The sequence below is a fragment of the Nelumbo nucifera genome, chromosome 3 (genome assembly GCF_055504915.1).
Source record: "Nelumbo nucifera cultivar China Antique chromosome 3, China Antique-T2T, whole genome shotgun sequence".
NCBI classification, from domain to species: Eukaryota; Viridiplantae; Streptophyta; class Magnoliopsida; order Proteales; family Nelumbonaceae; genus Nelumbo; species Nelumbo nucifera.
The window spans coordinates 69,284,404-69,298,004 of record NC_142651.1 but is presented as its reverse complement, the minus strand read 5'-3'; the positions used below and the strand labels follow the sequence as shown (position 1 = coordinate 69,298,004).

At 41.8% G+C, this 13,601-nt stretch overlaps 1 pseudogene; it reads right to left on the bottom strand.

Annotated features, from left to right (window-relative positions):
- LOC148801317 (uncharacterized) overlaps nt 1–5,134 on the bottom strand; it is a 38,347-nt pseudogene extending 33,213 nt beyond the window's left edge.
- Between the last annotated feature and the right edge of the window lie 8,467 nt (nt 5,135–13,601).

The window sequence follows — 13,601 nt, the reverse complement described above, 5'->3', positions numbered from 1 at the left end:
ATTTTTTTTTTGCACAAGAATCACAGGGTCTCGCCGCCTGATCCATAAATTCATTGATCATGGTCTCAATATGCCTAACACAGCAAGTTCTAGAATAACCAAACCATGTTTGACAAATATTTATATGGAAATCAATCAAACCTTTATGCATCTTGCCTATTGATCGATTAAAATCATGAGGTACCATATGCAGCCAAGAACAATTCAGTTAGTCATGCTTGCATCCTATCCCATCTATTCAGCTTAGGCACATGATTCCTGATAAGTTGAAACCGTTCAAGGATAAGCTTCTAGGGAGCAGAAATTTCAAAAGGCAAGGTTAAAAAAAGTGATGATCGAAGCATGCTAGGGTTATCCAAATTCCATCAGATTTCCCTAATCCCCCCACACATAAGTTGTACATTGTCCCCAATGTATGTGATTATGCATGAAGTAGAAGGATTTGGGGGTACTTCCCTGTTCGTCTTGTTGGGTTCCTACTAAACACAAAAATCAAAACTAAACAAAATAACAAAACTAACTGAACACAATGGGTTTCCTCCCACAAGCGCAATTGTTTAACGTCGTTATGCTCGACGTTCTCCTCTACTCCTTTAATCCAATGAATACCGAGGAATGTCCAACGAGATGTCTACCGTAGAGGTGACATTTGCATCCTCGTGGAACAACTTCAATCAATGCCCATTCACCTTGAAGATCTTACCTGTGTCGAGACTTTTGATCTCTACTGCACCATAAGGAAATACATTAGTCACAATAAATGGACCCATCCACCTGGAACGTAGCTTACCTGGCATGAGTTGGAGTCGAGAATTGTACAATAAGACTTTTTGTCCAATTTTAAATTGTTTTCTTAAGAGTACATTGTCATGGAATAATTTGGTCTTTTCTTTGTAGATTCTTGAATTTTCATATGCCTCTAGCCTCAACTCTTCCAGCTCTTGCAACTAGAGCTTCCTTTCCTTCCCTGCTTCTTCCATATTCATGTTGCATCGCTTGATTGCCCAATAGGCCCTATGTTCAATTTCGACCGGCAAGTGGCATGATTTGCCAATAGGCCCTATTGGGGTCTTGTAAGCTGTTCGATATGCCCAGAGAGCATCATCTAGACGTAGGTTCCAATCCTTCATTCCCGGATTCACCATCTTTTCCAAGATGGACTTTACCTCTGTATTGGAAATTTCAGCTTGCCCGTTAGTCTGCGGGTGATAGGCAGTGGCGATTCGGTGATGTACCCCATACCTTCTCAACAAGGCTTCGACGGTTCTATTGCAAAAGTGGGTCCCTTGATCGCTTATGATGGCTCGAGGAATGCCAAACCTACTGAAGATGTTAGACTTGATAAATCCTACAACACATTTAGAATCATCAGTCTTGGTGGCTTTGGCTTCCACCCATTTTGAGACATAATCGACTGCCAAAAGTATATAAGAAAAACCACAAGAAGGAGGAAAGGGTCCCACGAAATCAATACCCCAAACATCAAATATTTCACATATAAGAATGGGGGTTTGGGGCATCTCATTCCTGCGAGATAGTGTACCTGTTTGCTGATATCTTTCACAATTTTTACAGAACAAGTATGCATCTCTAAATAGGGTTGCCCAATACAGCCCACTATCCAAGACCTTTCGAGCAGTCCTCTTTGGCCCAAAATGGCCACCACAAGCATAATTATGACAAAAAATTAGAATTGACATCTGCTCTTCCTCAGGGACACACCTCCTAATCATTTGATCAGAACAAAATTTCCATAAATAGGGTTCGTGTCCCATACATAATATTTTGCCTCATACCTGATTTTGTTTTTCATGGATTTGCTAAGGTCATTAGGCAAGAATCCAGTGACCAAGTAGTTCACAATATCAGCATACCATGGAACCATACCTCTCATGTGAAACAACTGCTCATCAGGAAACAACTCACAGATGGGTGAGGAGTCCTCATCTTTCACCAACCTACTTAGGTGATCCGCCACCGACTTTTCAGCTCCCTTTCGATCCTTGATCTCTAAATCAAACTCTTGAAGCAAGATTATCCACCTTATCAGCCTCGGTCTTGACTCCTTCTTCGCTAGTAGGTATTTCAAAGCTGCGTGGTCAGAAAATACAAGTACTTTAGAACCAAGAAAATATAATCTAAATTTTTCTAAAGCAAACACAATAGCTAGTAGCTCCTTTTCAGTAGTTGTGTAGTTGCTTTGGGCAGCATTCAACATTTTGGAAGCATAGTAAATGACGGGGCTCTTCCCATCTATTTGTTGACCTAGAACAGCCCCTACCGCGTAGTTGCTTGCATCGGTCATGATCTTAAAGGGCAAGTTCCAATCGGGTGGTTGAATAATGGGTGCAATTGTTAATAAATTCTTAAGATTGTCAAATGCTTCCTTGCACTCATCACTAAAATCGAAAGGCACATCCTTTTGCAGCAAATTGGACAATGGCAGGGCAATTTTTGAAAAATCTTTGATAAACCTGCGATAAAGGCCTGCATGTCCAAGAAAAGAACGAACCTCCCTAATATTTGTAGGGTAGGGTAAGCTCACAATCGAATCAATTTTGGCCTTGTTGACCTCTATTCCTCTAGCTGAAATTACATGTCCCAACACAATGCCTTCCTTCACCATAAAATGACATTTTTCATAGTTTAAGACAAGATTTGTTTCCACACACCTATTTAGAATTTTACTTAAACTATTTAGGCAGTCATCAAATGAATCACCATAAACAGTAAAATCATCCATGAACACTTCAATGCATTTTTCAATAAAATCAGAAAATATACTCATCATGCATCTTTGAAAAGTGCCCGGAGTGTTACACAAACCAAAGGGCATTCATCTGTAGGCAAAGGTGCCGAATGGGCAAGTGAATGTTTCTTTCTCTTGGTCCTCTTGCGCAATAACAATCTGATAATATCCTGAGAACCCATCGAGAAAACAAAAAAAAGCCTTACCTGCTAATCGCTCTAGCATCTGATCGATGAAGGGTAGGGGAAAATGGTCCTTTCGAGTGGCTAGGTTAAGTTTTCGAAAATCTATTACCATTCACCAACCACCTTGTACCCTCATGGGAATTAATTCATTATTTTGATTTTTTACTACAGTAATCCCAGTTTTTTTAGGTACAACATGAATAGGACTTATCCATTTACTATCTGAAATTGGATAAATTATCCCTTCATCTAACAGTTTAAGCACTTCTTTCATTACTGGGTTGAGTTTTCTTTGTGGTTCTCTAACCGGTTTGGCACCATCTTCCAAAAGGATCCTATGCATGCAAATTGAGGGGCTGACCCCCTTTATGTCAGCTAGGGTCCAGCCAATTGCCGCCTTATGGTCCTTTAGGACTTTGATGAGCCTCTCCTCTTGCTCCTCAATCAACCCTTTTGCAATGATCACGGGCAGTGTCTCTTTTTCGCTCAAGTATGGATATTTCAGATGATCAGGTAGGGTCTTCAGTTCCAACTCCGGAGCCTACAAAACAGAAGGCAGCAATTTTGTGTGAGAAATTTTTGATGGAATATCAGAAGTACTTACCTCTTGTTCCGGTTCCGGAGTATCACAGGATGCATCAAACTCCTCCTCCCTGTTCGATTGTGCCTTGTAATCTAGTTCATCATCCATGTCCTCCTCTCCAAAGACTTCCTGCACAATCGAATCAATGGTATCAATAGAGCAGATCGAATGACATTCACTAGGATATTTCATTCCTTCAAAAATATTAAATTTTACAATCTCTCCGTCGAATTCGACGGAGAGGGTACCCTCATCCACATCTATTTTGGTTTTGGCCATTTTCATGAATGGCCTGCCTAATAGAAGTGGGGCTGAACTTGTGGCTGTGTCCTCCTCCATCTTCAGGATGTAAAAATCAGCTGGAAAGATTAAATTGTTAACCTGCACCAATACATCCTCAACAATCCCTTTTTTGGTAGGCATTAGAACGGTCCGCTAATTGAATAACAACTCTAGTCTCCTTCAAAGGACCTAGTCTCAATGCACAGTAAATCGAGTATGGCATGACATTAATAGATGCACCTAAGTCTAGCATGGCATGCTCGATTCATTTATTGCCAATCACAGCTGAAACGTTCTCTCCAACTCTTACCTTCTCATCAATTCGCAGCCTTCTCTTGTTAGTGCATAATTCCTTCAAAAATTTTGAATATTTTGGGATTTGTTTTATTGCATCTAACAAAGGAATGTTGATCTCCACCTTCCTAAAGGTTTCTAGCACTTCTTGCTCATATTCCTCTTTCTTAGACTTTTCTAACCTGCTCGGAAAAGGTGGTACAACAGCATTAGTAACTTTAGGGAGAGGGGGGTCGGATTTTACCTTAATGGGGTTGTCGTTTGACCATTGTCTTTCCTCTTCCTTGGCTGCCTTCGATGGTGAGCTCGGTTGGGGCTGCAACTCTCTTCCACTTCTCCACTCCACCGCACTTGCATTCTCTTTTGGGTTAACTACCATTTGTGAGGGTAGTTTCCCGGAGCTCTGCGCCTCCAACTTGCTAATGGATGTGGCAAGTTGACTGATTTGGTTCCCCAAATTCTGAATGCTGGCTCTTGTTTCCTGCTGAAATTGCTGAGTATTAGTAGCTAGAGCCTTGACTATATCATCTAATGACATACCTGAATTCGGGGGTTGGCCTTGTGCTGTGATGGGTGTTGAAAACTAGGGTTGTCGACTAAAAAAGTGGGGCTGATATTTCTGCTGTCCTCCTTGGTTCCCATAGCTTAGATTTGGATGATCTCTCCACCCTGGATTGTAGTAATTGGAGTAGGGATCATACTTTTGTTGGGGCTGGCCCGGGAATCCTCCTACGGCACTTACTTGCTGCATCGATCCATCTTGTAGTGATGAACACATGTCCCCGTAGGATGTCCAGTGATCGAACAGATACCACACACCCTAGCTGTTTGTAATTGTCCTGCAGGGAGTTGCCTAACCAAAGCAGTTAAATCTGAAATCTGATTTTCTAAATTAACATGGCTTACCTCATTAACTCGTTTAATGGTACCATCTGTCCTTGCACCAAACTGCTGTGAATTTTCGGCCACGTTGGAAATTAATTCCCTGGCCGCTTTGGGTGTCTTGTTTACTAAAGTTCTTCCACTAGCTGCATCGACCATACTTCTATCCATGGGCTGGAACCCTTCATAGAAGTACTGGATTAACAGTTGTTCGGGTATTTGGTGGTGTGGACAGCTAGCAACAAGTTGTTTAAATCTTTCCCAATATTCATATAGTGTCTTACCACCAAATTTCCGAACTCCACATATTTCTTTTCTTATGTTTGCAGCCCGGGATGCAGGAAAATATTTATCCAAAAATATCATATTCATCTCATCCCATGTGCATATTGAACCGGGAGGAAGAATATACAACCAATCCTTTGCTTTATCTCGTAAAGTAAATGGAAAGGCTATGAGTTTTACCTGGTCCTCGGTCATACCTTGGGGCTTCATGCTCGAACAGACGACATGGAATTCCTTTAGATGCTTATGAGGGTCCTCACCTGGAAAACCATGAAATATAGGCAATAGTTGTATCAAACCAGATTTCAATTCAAAAGTTACCTCAAGAGTGGGATATGTTATACATAAGGGCTGTTGGTTCATAATTGGTGCAACCAACTCCCTTAATGTTTTCTCTCTGTCAGCCATTCTTTCTTCTTCTTCGAAGATGGATAGATCACAAGCGGGTAAATCGCAATCTGAGTTCACCCTTTTAGGTGAACGATCCTTCCTTTGTTTTGCCTCCTTCCTTAAACGATGGGTGGTTGGGGTTGTACTCGAGTTCACCTCGTTGAGAAGCACGAGTCATAAAACAAGAAGGTTAACAAAAAGAAGGTAATAGCTAAGAAATTAAAGTAGTTGACCGGCAGCGGCGCCAAAATTTTGACGGATTGTCGAGGCCCTCAAAATTAGTACTAGTTCCACAATAAGATATTTGCAGTAAAAGTGGTACTAGGTCGAATCCCATAGGGAGCTAATAATAATCTCTTAGCCGAATGGATAATATTACTGAGTGGGAAAATTAAATACTGAAATTAAAAGAAGAAATAGGAAACTTAAACAAACCAGAGAAATCAGTCTTACCGAATTCTGGTTAAGGGGTTCGGTTTAGCCAATTGGCCATCGTTCATAGGTATCCCTGGAAATCTTGCAATTCAAGCATTTAACCTTAGATTTATAAGGATATCCACAATAAACCTTGTGTTTTCCTAATTCAGCTGATCAAACCTAGCATTTAATCAACACTTATCACTACTCAACTGGGTACGATAGCATTCCATATTAACCAGTGATAGCATTAAGATTTGTGATAACAGTTAAACCAAAACAACAATAATTGAGATAGTTGCAATTATTGAATCTTGTTCCATCGATTCCTTTTAGGTTAAACCATGTCAATACATTGTTCAAAGGCTATCACGAACAATTGACCCAAAAAGATATTAACCTAATTGCTACTTGTACCATTATTCGTGACAATTACGGATCACCGAAATCATGGATAGCAGTAGGAAAATCAACATTAATTCAGTTTGTCAGACTAATTAACATTAACATCCAACGAAAATATGCACAAGAATCAATGAATACTTGAATTAGAAAATAAGAACTTAAATTAAATACAGAACAATGACTCAAACCTCCCCCCTTGAACTAGAAAAGAGAAGTTTAGCTGCTCATGATCTTCGAACCCTCCATGCTTTTCTTCTCTGTGACCGAACTGCTCTCTTGGTAGCTTGAGTTGCTTGGAGATCTCTTGGATCTTGGAGTGAGTGATTCTAGAGCTGGTCCGCCCCCCTCTTTATATAGCCAAAGGAGAGGGTTGTTTTCCAACTCCTTCTACGAGATCATCTTATCTTCAGGGAATCCTGATCTTCTTTGAACTAATCCTATCCTATCTCTTTTCTAATCCCCAACCTTCTTATCTTTATAGGATTACATTCAAAATTTAGATCTAATAAGATTCTCTCCCTCCTTGGAGGTTACATTCGAATGAGGACTCTAGGCTCTTGCATCCGAGTTGGGCTTCTCTGATAACTTGGGCTGCTTCCTGGTTCTTCTGCGAGTTGGGCTTCAGATGTGAAATGGGCCAGGCTACGAACTTGCTCCGACTTCGGGCCCCGTTTCGTACTCGATGCGGACCAAATCTGCAAAAACCCAAAACATGGACGTTGTGGGGCTTCCTTTATTCTTTCTAATGCGTCTTGAATTGTCCAATTAGGAGTCCGGAATTGAGAGTTATGGCCAGATTACTGTCTATCGCTGAAACTGTGCAAAATCACCCAATTTGCCGTGTTTTCTTCCAATTGCCTTTTCATTGCCCTGAATCAAAATACAAGAGTAATGAGTCCATTTAAGTGCTAAAGTAATGTAAAAAGATGAAAATTAGGGGATAAAAATAGGGTTCTTTTTAGTCTCATCACTTAACTAAGTCCATATATGGATTGATTGAGTTTACCTACCACATGTTCCTGACCCGCAGCTATGAAACCTTGTGGTTGCTGCATATAGATATCTTCAGTAAGATCTCCATTCAGGAATGTAGTTTTGACATCCATTTGCCAAATCTCATAGTCATGGTATGTTGCTACAGGTAGCAGGATCCTAATGGATTTAAGCATGGCCACAGGCAAGAAGGTTTCCTCATAATCAATTCCCTCTTTTTGAGTATACCCTTTTGCCACAAGACAAGCCTTGTAGGTCTCAACTTAACCATCGGGGCCCTTCTTCCTCTTATAGATCCATTTGCAACCAATTGCCTTTACCCCAGGGGGCGGATCTACTAGAGTCCAGACTCCATTGATCTCTATTGAGTCCATCTCTGCTCTTATGGCATCTACCCACTTCAAGGAATCTATGTCCAACATAACTTCTGAATAAGTCCCAGGATCCTCCTCACTAGTCGTGGCTTCCACCAAGTAACTTTTTTGGTCATAGCCGAAATGGACTGGAGGCCTGGAAACCCGGGTAGATCTCCTAGGTTAGTTATTTTCTGGAGTTGGTGGGACATCTCCCACTACCCCTGGGCTCTGCTCATCAAGAACTACTTCCTAATGATGATTATCCAGGATCTAATCTTCTTCTAAAAAGTGGACATTTCGACTGTAAAACTCATTTTTCTCTTTTGGATCATAGAATAAGTAACCCACAGAGCCTTTGGGGTAGCCTATAAATAGGCAACGACTGGTTTTGGATTCCAATTTGTCAGCACTTGTTCTTTTAACATGTGCCAGACATCCCCAAATCTTCAAGTGTCTTACACTTGGTTTCTTGCCAGTCCAAAGCTCAAAGGGTGTCTTCAGAACGGATTTGGTTGGAACCCGGTTCAGCACATATATCGTAGTCTCTAATGCATAACCACAAAAGGATGTGAGTAACTCTGAGTGTACGAGAAGTGATTGGACCATATCCAATTAAAGTCTGGTTCCTCCTTTCTGACACACTGTTTAACTGTGGTGTAGCAGGAGGAGATAGTTGTGATACTATCCCATTGTCCTTTAAGTAGTCCCTGAATTCGTCAGAAAGATACTCGCCACCTCGATTTGATCGAAGGGTTTTAATTTCTCTCCCTAACTATTTCTCGACTTCTTGTCTGAATTCTTTGAACATTTCAAAAGATTCAGACTTATGTCTCATTAGGTACACGTAACCATACCGTGAGTAATCATTGGTAAAGGTTATGAAATAAACATGCTGGTTACGTGTCCTAACATTCAGGGGACCACATACATCAATATGTATAAGGTCAAGTGTGCTTGTGGATCTTTCAGGCTTACCGGTAAATGGCCGTTTCGTCATCTTACCCTAAAAGCAAGGTTCACAAGTTGGAAGATTTTCTATAGTTAGAAAATCCAAAAGACCATCCTTTACCAACCTTGTGATACGATCTACATTAAAGTGGCCAAGTTGGTAATGCCACAGGCACGTGGGATTCATTGTATCACGGTTTCTCTTCTTGGGGATTATTTCCTTCGTAGTTTTGGTAAGGTTTGTTTTCTAGAGAAGGATGGAGAACAGAGAGACTGTTCTCAAGTTCTCCATATGCGAGGAATTTGTTATTCCATTTAATAGTAATCACATTACTGAATAAGATAGAATAACCATCCATGCACAATTTTGAGACAGAAATCAAATTTCTTTTAAATTGGGTACGAAAAGACAATCTTTAAGTACAATAGTTATTCTCTGAAAACTGATTCTACAGTTCCTATGGCTGTAGCTGCAACTGTTGTAGAAGTACCCAAGTAGAGCGTCACTTTTCCATCACTCAGTCTTTTGCTTATCTTGAACCCCTATAGTGTGTTAGACAGTTTTGTATGCCCTTAGCTTCAATCAGAATGATGTACTTTATGAGTTTATTGTAAATGAATAAAAGTGCATATTTGATTCATGTTCCCTTAGTATGTTTCTGTGTAATACCCTTAAACTGGACACTTAATGAGACTCATGTTAGTTTAGAATGTTCACAGCCAGTGAGCCTACAAGGCAAGAAGATGAAGCGGCCATTTAACGGTAAGCCTGAAAGATGTACAGGCACACTTGACCCAATACATACTGATGTATGTGGTCCCCTGAGTGTTAGGACATGAAATCAACACGTGTATTTCATCACCTTCACAGATGATTTTTCATGATATGGTTACGGGTACCTAATGAGACACAAGTTTGAATCCTTTGAAAAGTTCAAAGAGTTTAGACAAGAGGTCAACAAACAGTTGGGGAGAGAAATTAAAGCCCTTCGATCAGAACAAGGTGGCGAGTATCTCTCTGACAAATTCAGAGACTACTTAAAGGACAATGGGATAGTATCACAGTTAGCTCCTCCTGCTACCCCACAACATAACGGTGTTTTAGAGAGGAGGAATAGGACCTTATTGGATATGATCCGGTCGCTTCTCATACACTCAGAGTTACCCACATCCTTTTGGGGTTACGCATTAGAGACTGTGATTTATGTGCTGAATCGGGTTCCAACCAAATCGGTTCCGAATACTCCATATGAACTTTAGACCGGAAAGAAACCAAGTGTTAGACACTTGAAGATTTGGGGTTGTCCAGCACACGTTAAAAGAACGAGTGCGGACAAGTTGGAATCCAAGACTAGTCGTTGCCTATTCATAGTCTACCCAAAAGGCTCTGTAGGTTACCTATTCTATGACCCAAGTGAGCAGAAAGTGTTCTGCAGTCGAAATGCACAATTCTTGGAAACTGATTACATCCTGGACACCCATCGTTAAGAAATTCTTCTTGATGAGGAGAGCTCAGGAGCAGTGGGAGATGTGCCACATGTTCCAGGTAGTGACCAACCTAGAAGATTCACTCGGGTATCCAGGGCACCAGTCCGTTATGGTTATGACCAGGATAGTTACCTGGTGGAAACCTTGACTAGTGAGGAGGATCCCTTGACTTACGCGGAAGTTATGTTGGACATAAATTCCCAGAAGTTGGTGGAGGCCATGAGAGTAGAGATGGACTCAATGGAGACCAATGAAGTCTGGACTCTAGTAGATCCGCCCTCCGGGGTAAAAGCAATCGGTTGCAAATGGATTTACAAGAGGAAGAAGGGCCCCGATGGTAAGGTTGAGACCTTCAAGTCTCATCTGGTGGCGAAAGGGTACACATAGAAAGAGGGCATCGATTATGAGGAAACCTTTTCGCCTGTGGCCATGCTTAAATCCATTAGAATCCTGCTAGCTGTAGCAGCATACCATGATTATGAGATTTGGCAATTGGATGTCAAAACTGCATTCCTGAATGGAGATCTTACTAAAGATATCTATATGCAGTAGCCGCAAGGCTTCATTGCTGCAGGTCAGGAAAACATGGTATGTAAACTTAACAGATCCATTTATGGACTTAAGCAAGCTTCTAGAAGTTGGAACATCCGTTTTAACTCTGCTGTCAAAACGTTTGACTTTGAGCCAAATCCGGATGAACCCTGTTTCTACAGGAAGTACAGTGTAGATAAGGTTACCTTCTTGGTTCTGTATGTAGATGACATTCTACTCATTGGGAATGATGTAGAAATGTTAACTACGGTGAAAATATGGCTTTCACAGCAATTCTCAATGAAAGATCTTGGAGAAGCCTCCTATATACTGGGTCTTCGACTCTATAGAGATAGATCGAAGCGGATAACCCATCTACTTACATTGACAAAATAGTCAAAAGATACAGCATGGAAAACTCCAAGAAAGGAAATGTTCCTTTCAGGCATGGAGTCACTCTCTCGAAGAAGATGTCAACTAAGACTTCTGAGGAGATTGATGGCATGAAAGACATTCCTTATGCCTCAGCCATAGGGAGCATCATGTATGCCATGCTGTACACTCGTCCTGACATAGCTCAGGCAGTGAGTGTAGTAAGCAGATTTCAGGCCAACCCAGGGCAGGAGCATTGGACTGCTGTGAAAAACATACTTAAGTACCTTCGAAGGACAAAAGAGTTTTGTCTAGTATTCGATGGTAGCTCACTACAGGTCCAAGGGTATACAGATGCCGATTTCCAGTCAAACCCAGATGATAGAAAGTCTACATCTGGATATGTTTTTACAATAGGTTCGTGTGTTGTTTGCTAGAAAAGCAGCAAACAGGGGTCCACTGCAGACTCCACGACCGAGGCTGAGTACATTGCCGCAAGTGAGGCAGCCAAAGAAGCCGTGTGGATGAAGAAGTTCGTTCACGAGTTGCGAGTAGTTCCGTCCAGCACATCACCCATCCCATTGTTGTGTGACAACAATGGAGCCATTGCTCAGGCTAAGGAGCAACGGGCCCACTCGAATTCGAAGCACATCGAGAGGAAGTACCACGTACTGTGGGAGATTGTTGGTAGAGGGGACGTCCTGATTCAGAAGGTAGCGTCAGCGGAAAATGTAGCAAACCTGTTGACAAAGCCACTATCACAGAAAGTGTTTGAGAAACACGTGGAAAGCATGGGACTCCGGCTAGTACCTGATTGGACCTAAGTGCAAGTGGGAGCTGTGAGACAGTTTTGTATGCCCTTAGCTTCAATTAGAATGATGTACTTTATGAGTTTATTGTAAATGAATAAAAGTGCATATTTGATTCATGTTCCCTTGGTATGTTTCTGTGTAATACCCTTAAATTGGACACTTATTGAGACTCGTGTTAGTTTAGAATGTTCACAGCCAGTGGGTCGGTCTGGGGAGACCTATCCTGACAAGGCTGTCACTGTGGTGCCACCAAGTCGGTTGGGGTGGCCTGTCTCAGCTGCCAGGGTGAGACCCTAGGCACATACAGTGTAGGATTAATTGAATCTATGAACTGTACCAGATTTCCAATATTGCCTTGGACCTTGGAGATTGATGGGAAAAACTGGAAAGTTACACCCGACCCCTAGACTCGATTATGATACTGCACTAGGTGTCGGATCGGGCTATCTTTGATGTACCAATCAGTGAGATCCTTAGCGGGGGTCAAAACCTGGGTATGTTAGGGCAGTCCGAGAATTCATCTGAGTGGGTGATCATAGTGACAGGATCAACCCCTTTGTCGGACAAAGGTAATGATCGGGGATGCACTCTCACTGATGGAAACCAAGACTGCCGGCAGCCGATTTCAACTGTTGAGATTTGTTTTGCAAAGTTTATTTTATATGAGATATAAAAGTATATATATTATGGTTTGTCAAATGTTTGCAAAAAGGTTTTAATTCCCGGGATCCATATCAGTGGAGAGTGCTACCCTGTTCCTTGCAGCCGAGGGAGAGGTCCTCTCTTGTCGGGCAGTGTATGATCATTATGGGCTGAGAGGTTAAGTGTAAGACCATTGAGGATAATACCTGATGGGCTAATCTTGCATCTGCGCACAGTCCCTTGGTGTTACAACATGGCTTGGCCCAGGGACCACTTAGGGTAAGTGTTGGGCCCATAGAGCCCATTCGATGGGTTTTAGGGGGTGCACTGTCTTTAATAGTGTATTCGGCCAGGCCTTGTAACAAAGGCTGGGCCGAACCCATGTGGCTGATGTGTAGATCAATGCTTGGGTCCCACACCATACAAGGAAGCCCAACTGGGCAGCAGTTAGGAAGGTTAAGTGAGCACATAAGCTTAATGGGCCTAAAGCCCATTTTGAATTGGGCTATTTATTTAGTTAATTAAAGGGGCGAATTCTGAGATCGAGTAGCAGATAGGATAGGGTCTTAATCCTATCCACTCAGAGATTTCAGATCTGAATATGATTCAGATCTAGAAACCTCCTAATGAGATTAGGAGAAAGCTAATCTAATCTGCAGATAAGATAAGGGTTTATCCCTATCACCTAAAGAGAGGTCTTATCCAAATATGATTTGGATAAGCTGCTCCTAATTGGATTAGGAGCTGATCTTTTAGGTTAACAAAAGAAGGGGGGGGGGGGGGGGGGGGGGGGGGCGGCAGCTTTTATGAGACACACAACATAAGATTTTCTTTAGTGCTGAAATCAAGAAGAGAGAATTCTGCACCCTGCAAATACTCTCTTACCGCCTCCCTGCTCTTGCCGCCCTGTTTTCCAGTTCGATCTCCAATTGTGGGAGAAGTCAAGATTGGATCTTGACATCAGTTCTTTGAGAAAGGATTGAAAGG